Source organism: Sapajus apella, unplaced genomic scaffold (assembly GCF_009761245.1).
Source record: "Sapajus apella isolate SASKATOON/1434 unplaced genomic scaffold, GSC_monkey_1.0 scaffold51, whole genome shotgun sequence".
Classification (NCBI taxonomy): Eukaryota; Metazoa; Chordata; class Mammalia; order Primates; family Cebidae; genus Sapajus; species Sapajus apella.
The window spans coordinates 1,480,530-1,506,753 of record NW_022436991.1 but is presented as its reverse complement, the minus strand read 5'-3'; positions in this window follow the sequence as shown (position 1 = coordinate 1,506,753).

Below are 26,224 nucleotides of genomic sequence, written 5' to 3'. Positions count from 1 at the left end.
TCTCATGTCTTAGACCCCATTTCCAGAGCCTTCACTCCACCTCACTAGACCATCCCGACTATACTATCCTTTCTCATGGACATTTCTCTTCTGTTTCCCCTGGGGAGGGGATTTGGCAAGGACCTTTAACTTAATGAGTCTATAGTCATGCGATTTGTGGATATCCCCCAAGAACTCTATTGTCAGTGATATGATTTGGGTCTGTGTCCCGACCCAAATCTGATGTTCAGTTGTAGTCCCATGTTGGAGGTGGGGCCTGGTGGAAGGTGATTGGATCATGGGGCGGAGTTCTAATGAATGGTTTAGCACTATCCTCTTGGTGGTGTTCTTGTGATGGTGAGTGAGTTCTCACGGGATCTGTGATTTAAAAGTGTTTAGCAGCCGGGCATGGTGGCTCACACCTGTAATCCCAGCACTTTGGGAGGCCATGGTGGGTGGATCACAAGGTCAAGAGATCAAGACCATCCTGGCCAACCTTCATAGTGAAACCCTGTCTCTGAAAATATAAAAACTAGCTGGGTGTGGTTGTGCAGGCCTATAGTCCCAGCTACTGGGAAGGCTGAGGCTGAAGAATCGCTTGAATCTGGGAGGCTGAGGTTGCAGTGAGCCAAGATCGCACCACTGAACTCTAGCCTGGTGACAGTGAGACTCCATCTCAAAAAAAAAAAAAAAAAAAGAAAAAAAAAGGGTGTGTAGCACCTCTCCCTGACTTCCTCTTGCTCTGGCCATGTAAGACATGCCTGCTCCCTCTTTATCTTTGGCCATGACTGTAAGCTTCTTGAGGCCTCCCCAGAAGCTGAACAGATGACCGACATCATGCTTCCTGTACAGCCTGCAGGACTTTGAGCCAATTAAGCTTATTTTCTTATAAATTATCCAGTCTCTGGCATTTGTTTATAGCAATGCAGGAACAGACGAATAGAGTCAGGAACATATAATGCCTACATGACTGTATGTAAAGTCTGTGTGGGGTTCTACAAACACCAGTTTTCTGGGTTTTGTTGTGTACCATAGTTATGTAAGATGCTACCTTTGGGAGAGGCTGAATAATAGGTACATGAGACCTGTCTGTACTATTTTAGAAACGTCTTGTGATTCTATAGATGATTCAAAATGAAATGTCTTTCAAAATCTTCTGAGGCAACCAAATATGTAAAATAGAAAAAAAAAAAGTCCTGAATATACCTGTTTCTTTTTCAAAAAGGAGAATCAGATGTTTTCTTTATTTATTAAAGTGGAATTTTATCCACAAGGTTATATAAACACTGATATGACTACTTATGCAACTCCGGGCTTTCGTACCTCCTTCCCCACTGTAGTATAGCTTGCTTTATGAGTGGTTGTTTGTCCTCACCTGTGTCTGCTTCTACAACTCAATAGGGAAGGTGGGTAGAGACAGATTGTTTTAAATCTTTTTATTTATTTATTTTTTTTGAGACTGAGTTCCACTCTGTTGCCCAGATTGGAGCACAGTGGCATGATTTTGACTCACTGCAACCTCCACCTCCCAGGTTCAAGTGTTTTTTGTGCCTCACCCTCCCAAGTGGCTGGGATACAGGTGTGTGCCACCACATCTGGCTAATTTTTGTATTTTTAGTAGAGATGGGATTTTACCATGTTGACCCGCCTCAGCCTCCTGAAGTGCTGAGTTACAGGCTTGAGCCACCATGCCCGGCCTATTTTAAATCTTGAGAGTGCAGGAAACCAGAAGTGGAGTTTCTTTTGGTTGTCTGACCTCAGGACCAAGCCTCTGGTATATAGTTACACGTTCTGTGCTTGGAAGATTAACTTCATGCTAGTAGTTCTCTTATTCTTCATTATTCTAAATAGAATGTCTGTCTTGCTTCTAGGCTTGAGTTGCATTTTTAGAAGATCTTGTTTCTGATACCTTAGGTTTAAGTTAATAGTGAGCTCTGCTTTAGGAGTAATAATAAAAGGAGAGTGAAAAAAAAAAAAAAAAAAGAACAGCAGTGAGGACAGGACACTCATCTTGGGGAAAAAATTCACCCCAATAGAAGATAACTAAATCTTTGTCTTCCCAAAGAGAGAAACCAATAAATAATGATAATCCCCTCTCCTTTCTCTTCTCACTTTCCAGTCTCCCCCCTTTCCCCTAGCCTCTCTCCTTCCCTCCCTTCTTTTCCCTTTCTCATCTTCTCCTCCCTTCCCCTCTTTTCCCCCTCCTCTTTTCTTCCTCTTCCCTTCCCTTCTCTCTCCTTCTTGTCCCTCTTATCCCCTCTCCTTCCTTCTCCTCCCCTTCCCTCTTTTCTCTTCCCCTCCCCTCCCTTTCCATTCCCTCTCCTTCCCTTCCCCCTCCTCTTCCCTCCCCCTCCCATTCTTTTCCCTCCCCTTCCCTCCCCTCCTCTTCACTCCTCTCCCTTCCCTTTCTTCCCCCCTCCCCTTCCCTTCCTCTTCCCTTTCTTATCCTTCCCTTCCCTCCTCTTCCCTTCCCTCCCACATTCTTCCCTCCCTGTCCCCTCCCTTTGCCTCCCCTTTCCTTCTCTTCCCTTCATTCCCTCCCCTCCTCTTCTCTCCTCTTTTCTCCCCTCCCCTCCTCTTCCCTCCCCTTCTCTTCCTCTGCCTTCCATTCCCTTCTCACCCTTCCGCTCCCCTCCCCTCCTCTCTCCTCCTCTCTCCTCCCCTTCCCTTTCCTTCCCTCCTCTCCCCCTCCCCTCTCCTTCCCTCTCCTTCTCTCCTTCCCACCCCTTTTCTCCTTTCCTCTCCTTCTCTCCTTTCCTCTCCTCTTCCTTCCCCTCCCCTCCTCTCCTCTCATTCATTCAACAACTATTCATCGAGTGCAGTGCATACAATCATCAAACCATGTGATATATACTAAGAATAATGAAACCAATGAGACACTGTTCCTTCTTTCTAAGAGTGAAGAGTTTTGCATGGGAGACAGAAACCATCTCTTATGAGGAAAAGAGGCAAAAGATAACTCAAAAAAAAAAAAAAAAAAGCACCTCTGGAGGATTTTGTTTTTAAAAGAATAATGTGCCAACGTCCTGAGTGTTCTGGGTGTCAGTTTACACTGAAATCAGTTTCCTAAACTCGAATTCGTCTTCATTTGCAGGGTTGGACAGTGAGAATTTCTGTTATTAAGATATAAGATTAGAAAACAAAGATTCAATTTTGCTCATCAGACATCAGATATAAAGTGGATGTGTATCTTGTTTTTGCATTTTTATGTTCAGTGGATGATTCTTAAAATATGTTTTTAAATATCAAAGCAATTGCATGCACATAGTTAAAAGCATAAATCAGCTTTATAAAGACAAGCAGAAGTCTTCTCTGCCAATGTCCCCACATCTCCCCTCTTGGGCGCATTCCCAAATGCAAGGGCTTTTAATGGTTAGCTGTTTCTTCCAGAAAGTTAGCTCTGTACTATATTTCTAAATAGACATACATTATTATTTCTTTATTATTCTTTCCTGGATATTATTTATTGATTTGGGAAGGTAAGAACTTAGTTTTCTTATGTGGGAAGAAATGGTTTCCCCACTCCAGGACTAAGATTAAGGCTCAGTGGCTCTCAGAGCCTGGAGTGCTTCTCTGGAATCACTGCGGGCTGTTCCTTCCACCAGAGGCTTGTCCAGGCTAGAGGGAGGCAGCTTTGGCAAGGGCATTGTTGTTTCAGGCACAAAAGCAGCCTTCGCACAGGTCCTGGCTGTTGTTGTGTTTCCCAGTTGCAATTGTTCAGGGAGGCTCAGACCCCCCAGAATATACGCTGGCATTGCAATTGAAGAAAAAAGAACAACAACAACACAACTTTTAAGATGAAAAACTCTAGCTGGAAGTCCAAGGATAGCTCTGGAGACCCTGCTAGAGGAGGAACTGAGTAGGTAGTAGGGTGGAACAGAGAGAAAAAAGGACATCTGCAGAGACGCTTGCACATCAAGAAGGGAAGGATGAATAACAGTCACTCTCAAGAATAAGATCTTAATATATGACAACAGGTGGTGGTGAAGGCAGGGATTGTTTAGTACCCACTGCTGGGACAAATTAGGCAAACATTCAGGGTGATTCTTGCATAAGATTCAACACTGAAGAAAAGAAAACCTATGCCTTCTAGATAGAGCCAAGACTTAAAATTGTCAACAAAAATAATCACCAGGACAAAATAAAATTGAACATGTATCAAGTTGCTGAAACAGAGGGGACTTTGGGTGGATAAAAATCACAAAAGATTGATGTAGTTGATTGTATTTTTAAAAATGTTTTCAACTTTAAAAGTGTTATAAAAGGAGGCAAAATGGGACCCTGCTCTAAGATGACCAACCAAGACATGATATTTTAAACAAGAGCCTATAAAATCATTACAAAAATCACTAAGATCCTGAAAGCTAAATTAGATAGGAAAACAAAATCACACGGAGGAACCAAAATGGCTTTACAAACATTTGGAAACACGTTCAACCTTACTAGTAATAAAAGAAATGCAAATTAAAATGGCAATACTATTTTCAGGTGGCAAATGTGTGACATTTCCAAAAAATGAGCCTACCCAGACTGATGGGGCTGTGGTGAAATTGACAGTGTCATGCATTCACTGCAGGAGGTAGCATGAGTTCGTACAGTCCTTTTGGAAGGCAATTTGGCAATGTATATCAACAGCGTTAAAAAGATCCATGCTTCTTAATTCAACAATCCTACCTCCAAGACAGCAATCATCAATGCAGCCAAAATGTTTTGTATTAAAAACTCTGTGTTGGTGTATTTATAATGGTAAAAAGGAGAATGTAATTTAAGTGTTTAACATGAGGAGGAATGGTTAAGTCAGTGATACAATCTACTTGCTGGGTGATTATAAGCCGTTAGTAGTGGGTCAGACCAACCTGAGTCTATTCTCTGCTCTATCTTCTGTGTGTCTTAGAGAATACTGCCTACATTTCTGTAAAATTGAACTAATAGGATCCTGCAGTGTGGATGTGAGAATTTGGCTAGGTATTTGGTACATTGCCTGGGAGGGGGTTCTTTTCTTGTTTCTCAGATTTGTTTTGTTTTTTTGGTTCAGCACCTGGCACTGTTCTATTGGAATAGACATTTCTGTGACTAATAGGATTCTTATGGCCAAAGGATTCCTCCAGGAAAGGATTAGCAGGAGAAAATGGCTCGAAGGACATAAGGCCAGGAGAGATGCAGCTGGATGCAACTGCTACACAAATTCACAGGAGGACTTTTAGGACCGCACATCTCTTACTCCCCCATCCATTAGCTCCTCTCCTGAAATTCTCAGTTGTATTGGGATCAAAGCAATGTTTTTGTAATAGACAGTGGGGGTGAAAGTTGGGGCCGGGGAGATGTTTGGGATGCCAAGATGAATAAACCATGCCTTTCATTGCATAAAAAATTATCTCATGCCTGTAAGCCCAGTACTTTGGGAGGCCAAGGTGGGCAGATCACTGGAGGTTGGGAGTTCAGCACCAACCAGACCAACATGGTGAAACCCCGTCTCTACTAAAAATATAAAAACTAGCTGGGTGGGGTGGTGCATGCCTGAAATCCCAGCTTCTTGGGAAGCTGAGGCAGGAAAATCACTTGAACCTGGGAGGTGGAGGTTGCAGTGAGCCAAGATTGTGCTGTTGCACTCCAGCCTGGGCGACAAAAGCAAAACCCTGTGTCAAAAAAAAAAAAAATTGTGTCTGAGAAATTGATGTTGTGCAAGATTTAGCAGCACATAACGTTCTCTATCTAGAGGAGAAAATGAAGGAGCCTCTCTCTGTAGTGTTAATGGTCTTGTTCCCATCCTCAATGTGAACATATTTTCCTTTTTTAGCGTAGTAGGCACAGTTTCTTGCAATTTTTCTTTCCTAATGAGCTAAGATGTCTTCATATTAATCCTGGGGATCCTTTCATTAAAAAAATCAACATGCATCAGGAATAAAAAGCCATTCCTGGAGAAAACCACCACTAGCTTTATGACACACTTAGCAAGTATTTGCTGAGTACATATTATGGGTCCAATTGGACACATGATACCATTTATACCCACTTACTTATTACCAGTTATATGTATAACTTTATCATGTGTGGTGAGCAGATGTAGCAGTTAATTCAGGGTCTCAGCCCTCAACAAGCAGTGATCAAATGGCAGAGACATCCAGGTAAAAAAATAATAACTATAACACGGAGTCAAGAGAGCTTGTCTGTGCTACATAAGAGATAATGTGCAAGAGACAGAGGGGAGGGTCTGTTCAGGAAGAGGGTCAAGGAAGTGTTTCAGGAGGTGGTAAACTTGATCTGATCTTTCAGAGAGAAATAAACTTGTCAGTGTTTGAAAGCAAAACATGGTAGGGCTTTTTCAGCACATATGCATCCTTTTAGACTATATAGCATGACTTTGAAGGCAGAGGGCCTGGGATTAAAACCCAGTTCAGTCAGTCACCAGCTGTGTACAATGGAAATGCGACTCAACCTCTCTGAGCCTTACTTTCCGCATATGTAGAAATGGGCAAAGCGATATTTCCCCTGTAGGGGACTATACAGGAATAAATCCTCCTCCCTATTTCCAGGGGTGCCCAGCCTTCTGGTGATCACAGACAGAAAACACTTCTACGTTGGGGCTTTCTGTGTTCGTGTTGCCATCTGTCTTCCTCTCTGTGGTCTCTTAACAGTGAGCCTGGTGATTCAGTGGTGATCTTGGAAAAGCCACCTCCCTTCCCTGTACCTCAGTTTTCTCATCTAACAAATAAAACAGGTAAACAAAAATAGTGCCTTTGAGCTATAACATTCTGAGAGTGTTCTAGGTAGAGTAGACAATATATGCTAAGGTCCTGGGGTGATATATTAGAGGTGGTATGGTTAAAGAGGAAGAATAAAGGAGGCAGTGGCTACAGTGAAGCTGTAGAGGTAGGTGGGAATCTGTGACTCAGGGAGGTGATATAACTTGCCCAAGGCCATCTATCTTATAAATAGGGGATCTGGGATTTGGTCCAAGGTCTGGAGCACAATCCATGCTCTTGCAATCACCACAGATTGGGTGAAACTTGCCCTTTTGAAAGTCCCCCACTAGCAAGACTGGCATTTGCCAAAAGAGAGCTTTTGTTCAAAGGCGTTGGAATGAGACCCAGAGAGCCTGACCGAATTATCGTCACTCTACCTGCCACGGAGCATTTAAAACCAGCCACATTGGGAGGAAGTGTTTGCTGGCCTCTGATAAGGGCTTACATGGAGCAATGCCCTGCCTTGCTCACCACACTCCAACAGAATCCAACTGTTTATTTGATGAAAACTGCAGTTTGTCTTTATTTACATTTCCCATGATGGTGAGGGTCAGCATGTTGCAACCTAGCTCAGACGAGTAGGACTTTGAACCATTGGGCTGATATGTTGCTCAAAGCTGTATAATTTTACAGACCCAACTAGGGCAGGAGTTGGGTGCAAGGGGCGGTTAAGGACACCATTGCAACTCTCCAGGGTACCTCCACTGGAATTTTGGAAGCAGACCTTTTGTGCTAGAGAAAGCAGACTTAGAAACAGAATGTACCCTCCTAATGACTCGCTGTTAGGAGAGTGAGCAAGGAAAAGAGAAAATGAGGGAGTTAGAATGAGCTTTGCAAGAATGTATTTACAATTAAATTGCATTTTAAAGAAAATGTGGAAATCCTTGCTCTGCAGAGAAGTGAAGTGGAGACAAGCCAGCAAATTGTAGTCAAAAGTGTACCAGCTTTGAAGACAAGAAGACTTAAGTTGAAATGCAGGATCTACAATTACTGGTTGTACGACCTTGTCCAATTAACCTAGGTGAAGATCAATGTCTGAAAATAAGGGTAATTATACACTCTCACGGAGAAATGATTGGGCAGGTTGTGACACAGCTGTCACTGAATCTGCTTTTTCTGTCTTATTAATCAAGATCTATGTACAATAAACAGGAAATGGGGAGAGTAGAACACCTTGGCATCATAGAAGTAGACTCTGATTAGAAGTATAGTGGTTAGCATCTGGGTATCACATGAGAAGTCTCCCTTTGAGAAGAAATAAGTTTGGAGCCACTGAAGGTAGCCTCTCCCAGAGAGGAAGTTGGGTCTAGAGCCTGAATGGTGAAATAGATCGAGTGGTACCATTTCCTTGGGTTCTGAGGGTTTCGGAGAGTGAGTGTACTGGCCACTGACCTCAGACCCTGAGAAGGGATATGGGGAAGACTTTGGGGTTCATTGGGTATCAGGGATATATTCCAAGTCTGACAGCGAAATCAGATGCTATAATGTGGAGCTTACATTTGGACAACCTTGGCCAAGCTCAATGCAGAAGCAATGGAATCCAAGAACTACACTGGTGATACAGGAACTGTAGCATCAGTGAGAGAGAAGGGACAAAAATTTTTCATACGCTGTAGAACAGTTCCCTGGCTTGTAGAATCACCTGGAAAGATTTGGAAACAAGTAAATGTCGTGAGCTCTATCCCCAAGCCCATTAAATCAATATCATCATGTGTAGCCAGGCTTGAGATGTAGACCAATTAAAAAATAAGCGCTTAGGTTGTTTTCAGCTTGAGGTTATTATGAACAGTGCTGTTATCAATATCCATGTGTAAGTCGGTATGGATGGTGGTAACGGGGTTGACAAAATGTTCTGTATCCCTACCATGGGATAGTCTTCAACAATAAAAAGAAACGACTGACGCTCAGGATATCATAAATGAACCTCAAATACATCACGTAAAGTGAAAAAGAAAAGAAAAACAGACCACCAAATTGCATGATTCTAGGTATATGAAATGTCTGGAAAAGGTAGAAATAGAAAATAGATCCGTGGTTGACGAGCTGGAGGTGGGCATAGTGACAAACTAAAAATGAGGATGAGGAATCATATGGGGTATGGGTAGAGGCACAGTGGCTCACACCTGTAATCCCCGCACTCTGGAAGGCCAAGCGGAGCGTATCACCTGATGTCAGGAGTTTGAGATCAGCCTGCCCAACATGGTGAAACCATGTCTCTGCTAAAAATACAAAACTTCTCAGCAAACTGACACAGGAACAGAAAACCAAACACCACATGTTCTCACTTATAAGTGGGTGTTGAACAACGAGAACACATGGACACAGGGAGGGGAACATCACACATTAGGGTCTGTTGGGGGTTGGGGGATTAGGAGAGAGATAGCAGGGGATGGGGTGATTGGGGAGGGATAACATTAGGAGAAATCCCTAATGTAGGTGACGGGGGAATGGAGGCAGTAAACCACCATAGCATTTGTATACCTATTTAACAGTCCTGCAAGATCTGCACATGTACCCCAGAACTTAAAGTAAAATTTAAAAAAGAAATTAGAAAATAAATTTAAAAATATTTTATGTCTGTGCATTTAAGGAATAAATAAAGTGCCATGTTATCCAAAGTGATCTATAGATTCAATAAACTCTGTCAAAGTTTCAAAAAAAAAATAGAAAAATTAGCTGGGCGTGGTGATGTGCACCTGTAATCCCAGCTACTTGGGAGGCTGAGGCAGGAGAATCGCTTAAACCCAGGAGGTGGAGGTTGCAGTGAGCCGAGATTGTGCCTGTTGCACTCCAGCCTGGGTGATAAAAGAGAAACTTTGTCTAGGAAGGGAGGAAGGGAGGGAGAGAAGAAAAAAGAGAGAAAGAGACGGAGAGAAAGAAAAAGAAAGGAAAGAATAAAGGGAGGAAGGAGGGAAGGAAGGGAGGAAAGAAAAAAGAAAGAAAATGTTCTAAAATTGATTTATCATGGTGGTTGTATCACTTGGTAAAGTCACCAAAAATTTTGAAGCATACAATTGAAATGGGTACTTTTCATAATATGTAAAACAGAGCTCAATAAATTTGTTTATAAAAATAATAAAGTAGGAAGAAACAATGGCGGTCTCAGACAGTTTCAAAGCCATTGCTTTTCTTGTTTGAGTGTGGAAGTTGTATAATGACCCTGCAGTGACCCTCCCACCCCCCGTCAGAGGTAGATTCGTAAAACCCCAGTTCTTTTTTCTAGTTGAAAACATTTTTTAAAAAATAGAGATGGGGTCTTGCTATGTTACACAGGCTGGTCTTAAAACGCCCTCCCACCTCAGCCTCTGAAAATGCTGGTACTGGAAGCATGAGACGCTGCACCCCAGTCTAGAACCTCAGGTCTTTCAAGTAAAATTGACAAAGAGACCTAAGAGAGGGTTGTTAGATCTCTGGCCAATCTTGTAGGTGAAGAACTAAAAAGATTACTTCAAAAGATGAAATAAATATCACCGTACTTACACACTAAATTTATAGAACACCTGATACCAGTTACGTGAGGATTGAGTGGAATACATGCATACTGGCAGAATGCCTTGGCAGTTGGAAGAGGTACAACAGTTATTAACCCCCTTTTCCTCCACCCTGGGAAAAACCTGTTATCTTTCTTGCTGCTTCTTTACAGTCTACCCCCATCCCATTGTTTACCATCAGAACTGTACATGTATTGAATGGAATTTTTTTATTCTCTGTAGTCTTTAGACTTTGCTGATTGATTCACTGATATTTTTTCTCTCTCTCTGTTTTTATTTGTGATGTTAAACTTTCAGAAGGACTGGGCTTATTGCTTTCTTTCTCATTTCCTGAACTTGCAAAGCCTGGAATCAGAGGAGTGGCAGTGATGTGCTGAAGCCTCCACTTGATTATTCAGAATTGGTACTTTTTGCCCCATTCCACTGGCTTCACCCGCCATCAACTGTGAACCTCCACATGGGACAAAGTTTACCAACATATTATTAATATTAAAGACCCAGTTTTTGACTGTGCATTCCCCTCACACCAATGTAAAAAAAGAGATCCTACCCCCCTGGTAAGATGTCTCAACAACATGGCTGAATGGAGGCAATTCAAAATCTCAGATCTGTGACTTAATTCCTGATGTGGTTTGGCTGTGTTCCCACCCAAATCTCATCTTGAATTCCCACATGTTGTAGGAGGGACCTGGTGGAAGGTAAGTGAATTGTGGGGGAGGTCTTTCCCATGCTGTTCTCCTGATAGTAAGTCTCATAAGATCTGATGGTTTTAGAAGCGGGAATTTCCCAACACAAGCTCTCTCTTTGCCTGCTGCCATCCATGTAAGAGGTAACTTGCTCCTCCTTGCTTTCTGTCACAATTGTGAGACCTCCCCAGCCATGTGGAACTGTGAGTCCATTAAACCTCTCTTTATTTTGTAAATTGCCCTGTCTTGGGCATGTCTCTATCAGCAGCATGAGAATGGAGTTGTACAACTCCCTAGAATCACTCTTTGTCTGCTAAATGGGAGTGCCTATTGCACAGGAAAATTATGAAAATTCAACGAGAGTATTTTTACAAAGAGGCCACAAGAGCAGGCACAGGGCATGGGATCAGTGAATGTTCATTTTCTCTCCCAAACCTCAGAAACTTAAGAATCTCTATGATCTTCATGGATTATCAAAGTCCATGGTTACCCGAGTGCCTGGAATCTGAAAGCACTTTCTAATAGGAGAGTCTCCCAGGGCCAACAGAGAGTCAGTAGCAACTGAAAATACTGCTGTTGAAAGTGAATCTGGGTTCTTCCAAAGTAGTTGTTTTTAGAAAAGAATCATTCACTGTGTGAACTTGAAAAAAATCACTTAAACTCTTCAGTTTTTTCACGTAATCAAAAGTAAGATATATGTCTAGCCAAGTATTCATAACACATGCTGTTGGCTTGCTTACCTCTTACTTGAAGGCTCATAAGATCAAAGCATAAAAATATATGTTTCTGCCTATCATTTATTGCAGTACTCCAGATAAAAGGGGAAGATGGATGGGCCATCATCTTGAGTTGTATTTATTCATCAATGTTTTTAATTTGGTATCCTGGCTCTCACTCTTCTTACATGAATCCTTTTTGATGCTCTGGGTAAATTTCCAGTTGCTATACACAAGATGGTTCTGCTTTAACGTCAGCTTTTATGGTGTTATTCCTCATATATAGACTTAGGAAATGCACTTTATATTGCTAATACAACTCTTGACAAAAAAGTTTTCTTTCCTTTGATAATCAGCTGAAATGCCTTGAAGAGGTTACCCACTCCTATAGTTTTGGATGCAAAGGGTTGTAAATGGTTTAAATTTAAATTTTAATTAATTATTCCAGCCTCTAGCAGCTGTGCAGTGAAGTGGTTATTAATTCCCCATGGTAGAGATAATGTGAGCAGACAGAAGGGATCCAAATTACTGCTGGCTGACCCTGAAAGGGAGGAGAAAGCTACTGATTATGTCAAGTGGCCCAAATTCCATGATATGCCAACTCTGGGTGGAAACGGAGTGCTTGAAAAAGTGATTCATGTTGCCTTAAAGCTGGAAAAGCTACTTAGCAATGATAGCCATCCTTTGGAGGAAATCCAGTGAAATCAAACAGGTTTCGAGGAGGACTCACTAATTCCCTGCAGCAGAAAGATCTCAGCCATTGCTGAGAATTCAATCAGCTGTCCTTTTGTCAAGCACAAATTCTCAAGATTCATTGGAAGTGTGGCCCAGAACAGTAATCATTGTGCCCACTGTGAGTTGGTGCCATGGTCCTTTGATCCAGTAGACCTGTCACTCATTATCAAGTTTAAACTCCTCACTGATGACAAGGCATGTGATCAAACATCCTTCTACTCAGAAGACATTTGAGGGCAGCTCTGCCCTCTACCAGCTATGTGAGATTGGGTAATAAAGAAAAATAATCCCCATCTCACAGGGCTACTATGAGGAGCAAGTGTGGTAACTGTGATGAGTTAGCTGTTCACTCTACATTGTTTCTCTTATTTAATAAGGTTATTTATATTAATATTTGGTGTTTTTCTTTTTAGATCTTCTCTATGCCTATTTTAATGTAATTGAGATTCACTATGTAGACAATTTTGCCTGGGACATAGAAATAAAAGTTCAGCATTATATAAACTTCAGAGTTTGCTTTATTGTTTTAGCAGTTAAGTCTGAGGTCAATATTGTTCTGATTTCTTTTTATGTAAACATTTTTCTCCTTTCTTATCAATATTTTATAATTTTCTTTTAATTTGTTGTGATTATGATATGTTGTCATATACATGAGTTTGATGTAGTGATATTTTTAAGAATATTTGCGTGTTTGTTCCTGAGTACGTTTGATGTGTAATTTTAATTTCGGAAACTCTTTGTGTAGTTTAAATAGTGGCATTATGCTGGCCCTCATAAAACATGGGAGGTGTATCCCTCTTCTCTATTTTCTGAAAGAGCTTACTGTTTAGTATGATTTCTTCCATGAGTGTTCTATAGACTTCATCAGTGAAATCACCTTGGCTTTTCGTCTTGTTAGTGAACAAATTTTTAATAGAAAATTTATTTACTATTATTCCTTTATTATTATTTTAATGTCTCTAGAACCCGTGACAAAAACCTCTTTTTCTTTCCTGATTCTGTTAATTTGTATTCTCCCTCTTTTTTCTTGATTAGTCCTAACTAGTTCTTCGTCAATTCTGTTGATATTTTTATTTTTTAATTAGTTAATTATTTTTTGCCATAGGCTATTGGGCTACAGGTGGTATTTGGTTACATGAGTAAGTTCTTTAGCAGTGATTTATGAGATTTTTGTGCACTCATCACCCAAGCAGTATGTAGTTTTAGATTTATAATTATACTATAAATCTAAATCTATTTATTTATAAAAGAACTCTTATGCCTGAATCAAGTTCCTCTGTTAACACCTTTCATTAGCATAATACATAATACATTTGTCACAATGTACACTGTTCACTAATGTACCAATATTGACACATTATTATTAAAGTTCACGCTTTAGTCAGATTCCTCAGTTTTACCTAATATCCTATAGGAAGAATAATCCTTTGTACACATTATTTGACTCAATTTACTAATATTTTGTAGAGAATTTTGTGTCTATTTATTCATCTGTAGTTTTCCTTTCTTGTGATATCTTTAATGTATTAGGGGAATGAAATGAGTTGAGAAGTGTTTCTTCTATTTTCTGGAATAGGTTGTGAAAAATTGGCATAATTTATTCTTCAAATGTTTGGTAGAATTCACCAGCGAAACTATCTTGACTATACAAATTATCTATTTTCCTTGTTTTAGTAGATTGTGTCTTTGAAGGCATTAGTCCATTTCATCTATCAAATGTGTGATCATGGAGTTGTTTTTAGTATACCTTTACTCTGCTTTTAATATTCATGTGATCAGTAGTGATGCTACTCTTTCATTTCTGATATTAGTAATTTGTATCTTCTCTCTCTCTCTCTTTCTGGTTAGCCTGGCTAGATGTTTATATCAATTTTATTCAAATTTTCAAAAAGCCAACATATGGCTTTGTTGATTTTATCTAGTATTCCCTCAATTTCTATTTTATTAATTTCTGTTCTATCATCATAAAACCAGTGCTCTAACCTCTGAACCTGAGAGCCCCATTATGCTTTTAAATGATTCCTTTCTATCTACTTGCTTTAGGTTTAAATAACTCTTCTTTCTCTAGTTTCTGAAGGTGGACAATTAACCTATTGATTTCAAATCTTTGTTCTTTTAGAATTTGTGCATTGAATATTATAGATTTCCCTCTATGGACAACTTTCACTGAATCTCATAAATTTTGCTAAGTTGTATTTTCATTTAGTTCAAAATATTTTTTAAAGTTTTTGAGACGTCTTTGACTTGTGTATTATTTAGAAGTATGTTGTTTATCATTCATACATCTCAGGAATATTCTAGATGTCTTACTGCTATTTATTTCTTATTTAGTTATGTTATAATGAGAGAATATACCTAATAAGATTTCAACCATTTAGAATCTATGGAGACTTAGATATCTACGTGTAATGAGGTTGTAACCTTTCCTTGTACCATATCCACCCTTTAACTCAAAATGAATCAAGAATCCAAACATAAGAATTATAACTATAAAACTCTTAGAAGAAACCATAGGAGAAATGCCTCATGACAACAAAAGACAAATGACAAGTAGATGAGTTGAACTACATCAAAATAAAAACCACTTCTGTGCAGAAAAGGACGCCACAAACAATCAAAAGGCAATCCAAAGGAATGGGAAAATATATTAGGCTGATGCAAAAGTAATTGAAGTTTTTGCTTTTTTTTTTTTTTCTCCAGGCAGAGTTTTGCTCTTTTTGCCCAGGCTGGAGTGCAATGACCAACATATGGCTTTGTAGATTTTATCTATTATTCCCTTGACTTCTGTTTCATTAATTTCTTTTCTTTTATCATAAGACCAGTGCTCTAACCTCTGAAACTGAGATCCTTATTATGCTTTTATTAATTCCTTTCTTTCTATTTGCTTTAGGCTTAAATAACTCTTCTTTCTCTAGTTTCTGAAGGTGGGCCCTTAGTCTATTGATTTTAGATCCTTACTTTTCAAATTTGTGCATTGAATGTTATAGATTTCCCTCTATGGACTGCTTTCATTGAATCTTGCAAATTTTGCTAAGTTACATTTTCAGTTTCATTTAGTTCAAAATATTTTTAAAAGTTTTTGAGACCTCTTTGACTTGTATATTATTTATACAACTCAGATCACCACAACCCCTGCCTCCCAGGTTCAAGCGATTCTCCTGCTTCAGCCTCCTGAGTAGATGCGATTGCAGGCACCACCATTGTGCCTGGCTAATTTTGTACTTTTAGTAGAGAAAGGGTTTCTCCGTATTGGTCAGGCTGGCCTCAAACTCCAGACCTCGGGTGATCCGCCTGCCTTGCCTTCCCAAAGTGCTGGGATTACAGGCATAAGCCACCATGCCCGGCCTTGCCATCACTTTTTAATTTTTACTTTATTTTTTATTTTAAAAATTGCTTCTAATATGCCATGTCAGATACTGTGCTAGTCACATTGTATACATTTCCTCATTCAGTATAACTTAATTCTCAGTTTTAAAAATCTCTGTGAGTCAGAGATGAAGATGGAGATGAGGGAGATGAAGAAACTGATGCTACACAGAGCAGTAGCACGACTTACTGAAAGTTATACAGCTTGCAAGTCACCGGGACGAGACTCTAGCCAGTCTCAAAATCCAAGAATATCAGATGACAGATATAATATCTCCAAACAAAATTTTGCCATTACTTTTAATGGCAGAAGTGACAGTTACTTTACACTAGCCTAGTATTTGCAAATCATATATCAGATAAGGGGTTAATATCTAGAATATATAAATAACTCCTACAGCTAAAAAGTAAATAAAAGTACTCTGATTTAAGAATGCATAAAATGTGGTACATACATGCAATGGAATATTATTTAATCTATGTGAAATAAGCCAGTCATAAATGGACAAATATTGTCTAATTCCACTTATATCAAATACTTAGTCTAATTCTTAGAGACAGGCTGCAGATTGGTGGTTGCCAGGGGCTGCAGTGAAGAAAGAATGGGGAATTGTTGTTTGATGACTTCATGGTTTAATGTTTTTAATAAAAACAGAGTTTCAATTTTACAAGATGAAGAGTATTCTGAAGATAGATGGTGATGATGGTTGCACAAAGTTGTGAATGTGCTTAATGCCACTTACATGTGTACTGAAAAACTATGAAGATGTTAAAGTTTATACCATACCTAAAAATACCAAGAAAGGGAAAAGATGAAAGAGACAAATGCCACAAAGTTCCCTGAGTAATATCGTGTTCTTTGGAATATATTTATTTACAGTAAATAAATTCACACTTTAAATGTAATCAGACTTTAATGCACAGCATATATCCAGCCTTGGTGAATGTTTCATATACCCTTGAAAACAGTGTGTATCCTGCAGTTTGGGGTGTGTTGTTATATAAATAACCAGGTCACCATGGTTTATAGTGTTATTTATTTATTTTTGAGACAGAGTCTTGTTCTGTTGCCTAGGCTGGAGTGCAGTGGCAAGATCTCTGCTCACTGCAACTTCACCTCCCGGGTTCAAGCAATTCTCCTGCCTTAGCCTCCCCAGTAGCTGGAATTACAGGCAACCTCCACCACACCAAGCTCCTGTTCCCTGCACCACACTGGAGAAATTTTCCCCAACTACAGAGCTGTATAATCACAGGACTTACCTAGGTGTTTCCCTTCTTTCATGAATCACAGGCTCATGCTGCCTGTTTTCCACTGTCTGAAAACCCTGTTGGCTTCCATATTTTGTCTACTTTTATAACTATTCACGGCAGGAAAACTCGCTCAGTACCAGTTACTCTTCCATGGACAAAAGTAATGCAGAAGCATTAACATCTTCTTTTAGTATCTGGAATTCAGGTAGTATCTTTAGGATATATTTAGACGTGATGCTTGTATTTCTTATCATTGTGTTTAAAATAGTGCCTGACACACAGGAGGTTAATAAAAATGTGTTGAATAAATTTGATTTACCTGCTAATTACCTAGTCAGCTCTTTCTTTAGCTCTGAAAAATTTTTCTTTATTATGCATTTGATAATTCCTTTATTTATTTATTTAAAAACAGACTTGCTCTGTCACCCAGGCTGGAGTGCAGTGGTGTAACCTCAACTCAGTGCAGCCTCCATCTCCCAGGTTCAAGCCATTCTTGTGCCTCAGCCTCCCAAGTAGCTCGGATTACAGGTATGTACCACCACACTGGGCTAATTTTTTGTGTTTTCAGTAGAGGCAAGGTTTCACCATGTTTCCCAGGCTGGATTTGAGCTAATGGGCTCAAGGGCTCTGCCTGTCTCTGCCTCCCAAGGCGCTGAGATTACAGACATGAGCCACAGTGCCCAGCCTGTTTTATCCTTTTTGGAACATTTACTGAACAGACATTGGATTTTCTGCTTATACCTGTTACGTGTCTTAACTTTCCCATCACCCCATGTTTGATCTTTTTTTCACCAGTTATGAGAGAATTCCTCAGCTGGGTATCCCAGTCCAGTTTTTAGTATTCATTGATATCTTTTTTTTTTTTTTTTTTTTTTTGGCATACCACCAATCTATTCAATTTTAGCTTTTAGTTTGGCAGTCATGGCTTTAAAATTTTGTGTTTGAGAGTTTGGGTGGTTTCATTTCCTTAGCAGCCTGCTCTTTTTTATTGATGTTATAGCTTAGTAAGTTTCCTTGGTTTATTGTTAACTCTTTCCTTACACAATGATTTGTTTATTATACTTTGAATTTCTTTTTCATATAGTTAAATTCATTCAAATGTATGGAATGTATTGGTCACTATTCATAAGAATTGATGAAATTTAAATGGAATAATGTTGGCTGCTGGAGAGGAGTTCTTCTGCCCAAGGCAAATTTCATGTTCTCTTGGCAATGAATGCAGATTTAGATTATAAAAGCCTTCATTTAGTTTTTTTGTTTGTTTGTTTGTTTGTTTTTTAATAAAACAAGGGAGGTGAGGTCGAATTCTTTGATGTATTTAAGTGGAAGATTATCAAATTTGAATGTGATTTCCATGTGTTGCCGGAAGCTGGAAGGTATCCAAGGCATAGCCCCACCTCTCCAATCATAGATCCCACTTTCGGGACCTTCTTTGTTAGAGTTTCTGGGTTGGAGATTTGTATATAAGACATTATCCTAAACGCAAATGTCAGATAAAGCCAAGGCCTGGCTTAACTGCTTTATCTTTTAATTACTCATCCTACTGACATCCCACAAGCTACATGCTCTTTCACCCATCTGCTTTCATTGCCCATCTCTCTGGGCTGCTTTTCTCTTCCATCAGAGGGTACTGCTGGTATACATACATACATACATACACACACACACACACACACACACACACACACACACACCACACACATATATATATTTTAGGCAGAGTTTCGCTCTTGTCGCCCAGGCTGGAGTGCAGTGACACTTGGCTCACTGTCACCTCTGCCTCCCAGGTTCAAGCGATTCTCCTGCCTCAGCCTTCAGAGTAGCTGGGACTATAGGCATGTGCCACCATTCCCAGCTAATTTTTGTATTTTTAGTAGAGATGGGGTTTCACCATGTTGGTCAAAATGTTCTTGATCTCCTGACCTTGTGATCCACCTGCCTCGGCCTTCCAAAGTGCTGGGATTACAGGTGTGAGCCACTGCACTGGGCCAAGTATGTATATTTATCTTCTACTATTTTAGTCATGTGCTTTGTGAAAGAAAAATAAATCTTGGGACCCCAAAATCACTAAGCTAAAGGGAAAAGTTAAGCTGGGAGCTGCTTAGGGTAAACTTGCCTCCCATTCTATTCAAAGCTCACTGGGATAAATGAATATCTGATTGCTTCCTTTGAAAAGGCTAATCAGAAACTCAAAACAATGCAACTGTTTGTCTCTAATCTACCTGTGACCTGGAAGCCCCCTCCCTGCTTGAGTTGTCTTGCCTTTTGGATGGAACCCAACATTCAGCTTACATATATTGACTGACATGTCATGTCTCCCTAAAATGTTTAAAACCAAGTTGTGCCCCCACTACGTTAGGCACATGTCAGCAGGACATCCTGAGGCTGAGTCACAGTCAGCATCCTTGACTTCTAAACCTTCTAAATGGACTGAGACCTGTCTCGGATATTTGGGGGTTCACAGCTTTAAACCAGAAGCCTCCACTTACAGTTTAATATCCTATTTTTTAGTAACCATTGCAGCCAAAGATTTTGTTGGTCGTTAAATTTATTCACACCAGTGTCAAAATTACAGTCAAGAGCCCAGATAAAATAGGCATGCAGCTCTGAGTGAACAACTTGTCTGGGCAAAATGTAACAGCCAGTTTGTTTATTCCACAGCGATTAGGAAAAACACTAAACCTATATCAGGGAAAAAAGTAACAAGAAGAAACACATCTGCAAAATTTATCTGAGAGCTTTGATGTGTGTTTGTTTATCACTGAAGGATAATTATTGATAAAAGAAATCTTCATTTGCAGATCAAAAGTATCCTGGGACAGCAGACATTGATAGATAAGATAGATTTTCAAGAAAAGGAAATGAAGTTAGCATAAGCCCAGACAAACTTCTTGACTTGATACGTAAAACCATAAATATGATACTTCTTGTGGCCTTACACACAGACTCCCAGTAAATGAGGTGAAGCTATGGGGAATTTTTTGTTTTTGTCCTTGTTTCTAATTCTTATTTTTTATTAAGAACTAAGCTGGATGAATTATGGCCACCATGCAAATGGAGCCTGAATATATAATTGTGTACTTTTGATATTTCTTTTTTACTCATTAACTGTTTGATTCACTCATTAAACAAACATTGATTAAGTATCCACAACAGACACCAAACACTACTCCTACCATTAAGGAACTCCCAACAGAAAAAGGAAAATGTAAGCACATCATTTATAACACTGCCACGTGGTTCTAAAATAAGATTAATAACATGATCTACAATATGACATAAGAACTGAATCAAATTTGGAAGGAAGGGAAGGTATACAGATTCATTCACTGAGTAGAGTGTGGATGGAAGAGGAGATTTGGAAGAAGATAACGTGTTCAGTTATGGACTTCTGAGTGTGACACACCAGTGGAACTATTTCACGGCAGCAAGATATGTTCATATGTAGCTTATGTGCGAATCTGAGCTGAAGCTTGTATCTGAGTGGCTAAGGATGATCATGGTAATATTCCCAGAGGGAGAACAACTAAGTTGAAAAGTAGAAGGACTAAAAGGAGTTAATCAGGTAAAGAGCAGTGGCAAGGAATTTTTAGATGGAGAGAATCGATGTTGAAACATTCAGATGCATTTGTGAGCATAATAGGATTCAAAAGAATGGTAAGCTGATCTACATCGTCAAAATAAAGACTGTGAGGGGAAGATATCAAGAAATATTGCTGGAAGGAAAAGTGGGAGTCAGACCCTGCAGGATTTTTTATTTGTGCGGAGTTTTATGCGAGGAATAGCATCATCAGGTTTTGGATATAGAATGTAGACTGGATTGCAGAAAGCAGAACTGGAATTGCAGGAACCACCGAGGGGAGTGTTGTAGAAATTCAGCTGAGCAGTGATAGTCACTTTCACTAAGATATTCTTGGCAAAAATGAAGATAAATGGAGGCCTAGAACTACTTGTTGGGTACAATAAATAGCATATGGCAAGTGTTTCACCCTAGAGTAAGGAAGAAGGATGAATTCTGTTGAAGCCCCTTCACTGATGGGTGAATACAAGTCCATTCACAGAGAAGAGTGTGGACGGAAGAGGAGCTTTGGGACACAATAATGTGTTCCATTTTGGACTTCTGAGTGTGAGGCACCCGTGGTACTATTCTATGGCAGAAGGATATGTTCTTATGTAACTTATGATGGATTTCTGGGAGCACTGAGGTTCAGAATGAATCTGCAAGCCCCAAACTCTCACATCTTTTTCTTTGATCACTGTGAGCAACTCTAAATTTCTTTTCAGACACATGATCCCCAAATTCTCTCTTTTGCCTAAGCTAGTTTGAATTGTGTTTATACTTTTTTATATTTGGATAATCCTAATACATCATTAGTGTGGAGATGAAAGAAAAAGTGTAGTTGTTTTAGAAAAGAGATTTATTGATTCATTCATTCAACAAACATTTACTGTTCTATGGCCTGGAGATTCAGCATTGAACATAGGTGGTATGGTATGTGCATAGTTGAGGGTGCATAAATCTCTTTGATAATAAATTCCATCCAAAATAAAATTTTAGAGCCCATTTGTAGTATTACTTAATCTTTATTTCTATGGTATTGTGCATGTAGCAATAATATTGAATTTTTGTTTAACACTAAGAAAGGGCAAACATTTTCTTTTATGGAAGATAGCCAAAATAGAACTTCTCCCTTAGGTACTATGTTGATTTTGGGAATGAAGATGGAAACAGAGTCACACTTTCCTGAACTGGATCTACTTGTGATTTTTCCCCATGGTGGGCATTCACCTATGCTTTTAGCCAAGGTGAGCAAACATAGAAGGAGATAGCACACTGTTGTTAAGACCCAGGAGGATGGAAGCTGATTTCAAAACAGACCTTCTGCACTAGGGAGCATGGTATCTTGTTTTGCTGCCAATTAATTAGTGATGAGTTTGTCGTGTCGCCTGTTATCCAGGATGATTAATCCGAGCCTGAATCCAACTAAACCATTAAGGAAAGTTCACAGCAAGATAAGCTGTGAGTGACAATGTTACCCTTTAGAAGAAGGGGAGATGACAGAATGAAACACAACCCCCTGCCTCCCCCTCGCTGTCTTCCAGCCTGTCATGGTAAAATCCCTGGGCTCCTACTGTGGTAAAGAGCTTGGGAAGGCATGAGTTAGAGTCACGCAATCAGAGCGTCTTAAAACTTAAAGGGGCCTTGGAGCTTTGCTTCTCCAACCTGCTCATCATATAGATGAAGGGATGGAGGATCAGAGAGATCATTTTACTTACTTATAAACACACAACAAGTTGTTGATGGGGCTGGGTCTAGAGCTCCAACATTTAGCACTTATTGTGGTCTCTTTCCTACTGTATCACAGAATTCTGAGCTCACAGTAGCTGTCCTCTTCTGCAGAAGAGTGTTGCAGTGCTCTGCAACGCTCTTAAACCCACTATTTAAGGATGTGAGATCCAATTTCTAGACTAGCCTCTGGCACCAACTTGCTATATGAACTGCAGCTGACTGGCTGCTCTATGGGGTACTTACCTTATTTCTCTATGACTTTTCATTCTTCATTAAGCTGTGTCTATTTCCTTATGTGGTGGTCTCAGAGAAGCACTTCAAGAGAGTGAAGGCCTACACCGCAAGACCCTTTGAAATTTAGACTCCAAAACTTGCATAATGTCACTTTGACCATTTTCTAGTGGTCAAAGCAAGTTACTGAGCCAACCCAAACCCCAGGCAAAGGGAAATAAACCCAAGCTCTTGGTAAGACAAGTGACAAAGTTACATTGCTCAAGGTCCTATGTGATATAACTTATTTTTACAGTAATCTTTGCAAACCACAACTTCCATATTTGGCAGTCTTGAAATGTACAATCCCCACAGTAACAGCAAAATAACCTACTAACTCCATTACCCACACACTTTATGTCTTGCCTCTTTTTCATGTTTCTCATGAAGTGCTCTCAATTTTGTTTTTGTGTAAGGGGGGAGTCTTATGAGAGAAATGAACATGTATATGTAGATCATGTAATCCCACATATGCTTGTATGTGTGTTCCAATTCATGTTTTAATTTGATATTTGAATGACTTATTTCCCAGAAAAGATGTCTCATGACACCAGAGAATATGTAACACTAAAGGAAAAAGCCCAAATTCAAAATAGATGCAAAGCTAATTTAAAAATAGAAGAGTAGAGCAATAAGATGGAGCCAGAAATAAGGCTTAAAAATGCATACTCTTATATCATTAACACTTGTGATAGGCAAACTGCAACCTTGACTCTGAACTGCGTAGAAGAGGTTATGAAGATCACAACACATAACTACTGCTAAGAGATAGGGAGAAAACAGTGGCTTTTAATCTCTTGGTCACAGAGCCTCCTGTCAAGATTGCATTCCTTTTCTTTGGATCTCATAACCTACTTATATCTGAGCCTATATATTTTTCCTCTTTTTTTGTGCTGTGAGTAGGATTCCTCATGATCGATGTCTTCTGCTTTAAGACGTAATCTTAAGGAAAAGCAGAGACCAAATGTGGAGCCATTATGGCCTCTTGGGTCTGTCCATGGTGCTGAACTAGGAAAAGCCAAAGATGGACCAAGACCTTTGTTTCTAAGAGCGTCTTTGCTGTGACTGACAAGAGTCGATTACAATTCAAACTATGTGTGTGCTTGTCTGGACTGCTTCTTTTAAATTAGGCCACTCCTAACATAGTCTTTTTTAAATTATGCAGTCGGTATCCTGTAACAGAGGAGTTGGATATTCCTGTCCAGATTATAGAAAGGCTTGGGTTTCCCTCTGTGTTCCTACCTCACCTCTTGAAATAACATTGACTTTGTGCTTTTCTGATCCTTTTACTTAGACAAAGGACCTAGCTGTGTGCTCATTCCAAATCTAGTGGCAGATTTTCTAAGTGTTTATGTTTTTTATCTTTTCAATTGTTTCTCAGATATTCAGTGTGTACTGTTTCCTCTCTCTCTTCTTAGTAGCCTCCATCATGTAATCAAGCCCAAGTCCCTGAGATCCAGTCCTTGTCCCAGAGCTGGTCATCTTGTTCCTATTAAATAAAATCAGCCTCTCAGATGAGAGGAAGTAATACAAAACACGAATTCTTATCTTCAAAACAAGAGCGGGGAATGGATAAAGGACTCTGAGGCTGTCTTGTATACTGTACCCTGAGGGGTTGTCTAGAAAGTGATCTTTCAAAACACTTTTTGGAAAAAAAAATTGCCAAGGACCAACAGTTCTAAGGAATCCAGTTGAATGAGGACACTGCTTTCCTGATCCCAGCTGTCATCTTTTGGACATAAAGTAAATATATTTGCTTGCTTTAGCAGAAAAATCAGTATTAATCTCTATTCCAAAGAGAAGTGCTGCTCTCTATCAAATGAGGAAATTTTTTCAAGAATAAGATGAAGCCAACAATACCCAGGGTTTTCCCCAGCAAACTGCTGTTTCTCTTGGCTACTGTATTTACTGGAACAATCAAAGAGACAAACAGATTCCAAATAGCCTTCACATATTACCCAGGATTAAAATGAGTACCCAGCTGTGGTAGACAAATTCAGAACAACTTATTTCAGATAATGGTCCTGTGATTGTTTTGAAACAATTTGTTTAACACAAAACACACACACACACACACACACACACACACACACACACACACTCTCTCTCTCTCTCTCTCTCTCTCTCTCTCTCTCTCTTTCACTCACTCACTTTTCCCTTGAAAAAAATGAGAAGACCATGTTGGTTTTTTAACTGTTTGAAGCTCCATGTTCTTTACTTGCTATGGCTAATCAACCACTAAGCCATGTTTATTGTGCCATCTGCAAAGCTCTTAAATAATGTAGTGGCAGAATCCTGCAGCAGTTGAGAGCCCAGACTCACAATGTAGAATTTCTGGGTTTGAACCTACCACTTGCAAGCTGGACCACCTTAGGCAAGTTGCTCAGCCGAACTTGTAAAATGAAGAAAATAGTAGAACCTATTTCATAAAGTTGTTTATTATATGTAAATAATGCTCTAGTGCAATGCCTGACACAAAGCAAGCACCTGATAAGTGTTACTATTGGCAGTGTTTTAGTTATTAAATCTCCTCACTTATTTCCTTTTGTAGTCCAGTTGAAGCCAAGATTATACTCCATCTGGACACCTCCAGTAGTTTCATAATGTTTTTCCATGGGTCTGCCTTAATTCTCATTTTCATCCTGTCCATTCTGTCATTGCACAGCCAGAATGAACACTTAAAGCTAAACAAAACAAAAACTCTAGTGGTTGTATGTGTGTCTAAGGATGTAGAAATGGCAATTCTGAGAGAATAAGCCACAGGAACTGAGAAGATTCATGAAGGATGTTGAGTTTTATCTTGCTGTGTGTTGGGGTTTTGTTCTTGGTTGTGTGAAGGGTTGTGGTACCCAGCTGATACTGGTTTATCCAAAACTCAAACGCTTGAATTGTTGACCCCATCATGTAAGTAAGCAAGCTACACAAGCAAACCACACACAATTCTTGCAGAGTTTCTGGTCGTTTCTAATACAGATGGCATTGTCACATATCCTAGAAACATATGCAGTATTCTGTTTGCTCATTGGATTATGCTAAGTGGTTTGATTGACCAATTTATCACCTAGGATTTGCTGTGTAACAATCTACCCCAAAACTCAGTGGTTTAAGATAACATCTATTATTATATATCATATGACTGTTGGTTCCCAGAGGATTGGCTGACTTAGGTTGGGTTCAGCACATCTCTGCTAGGTTTATTAATATGTCTACAAATCAGCTGGGACTCCATATTGAATTTGAATAGGCCACAGTAGCTGAAAAAGCCCTACTTTGTGTATCATTCCTATTCTTCCTGAACCAGCATGTAGTCTGGGCTTTTCCTTCTCAATGGTGGTGCAGAAAGTACAAGACTCTTTTTTTTTTAATTGTACTTCAGGTTCCAGGGTACATGTGCAGATCATGCAGGATTGTCGCATAGGTACATACATGGCAATATGGTTTGCTACCTCCATCCCCCTGTCACCTACATCTGGCATTTCTCCCCATGTTATCCCTTCCCAACCTCCACACCCCCCACCATCCCTCCTTGACCCTCCTCCAGCAGACCCCAGTGTGTGATGCTCCCCTCCCTGTGTCCATGTGTTCTCATTGTTCAACACCTGCCTATGAGTGAGAACATGTGGTGTTTGATTTTCAGTTCTTGTGTCAGTTTGCTGAGAATGATGGTTTCCAGATTTATCCATGTCCCTACAAAGGA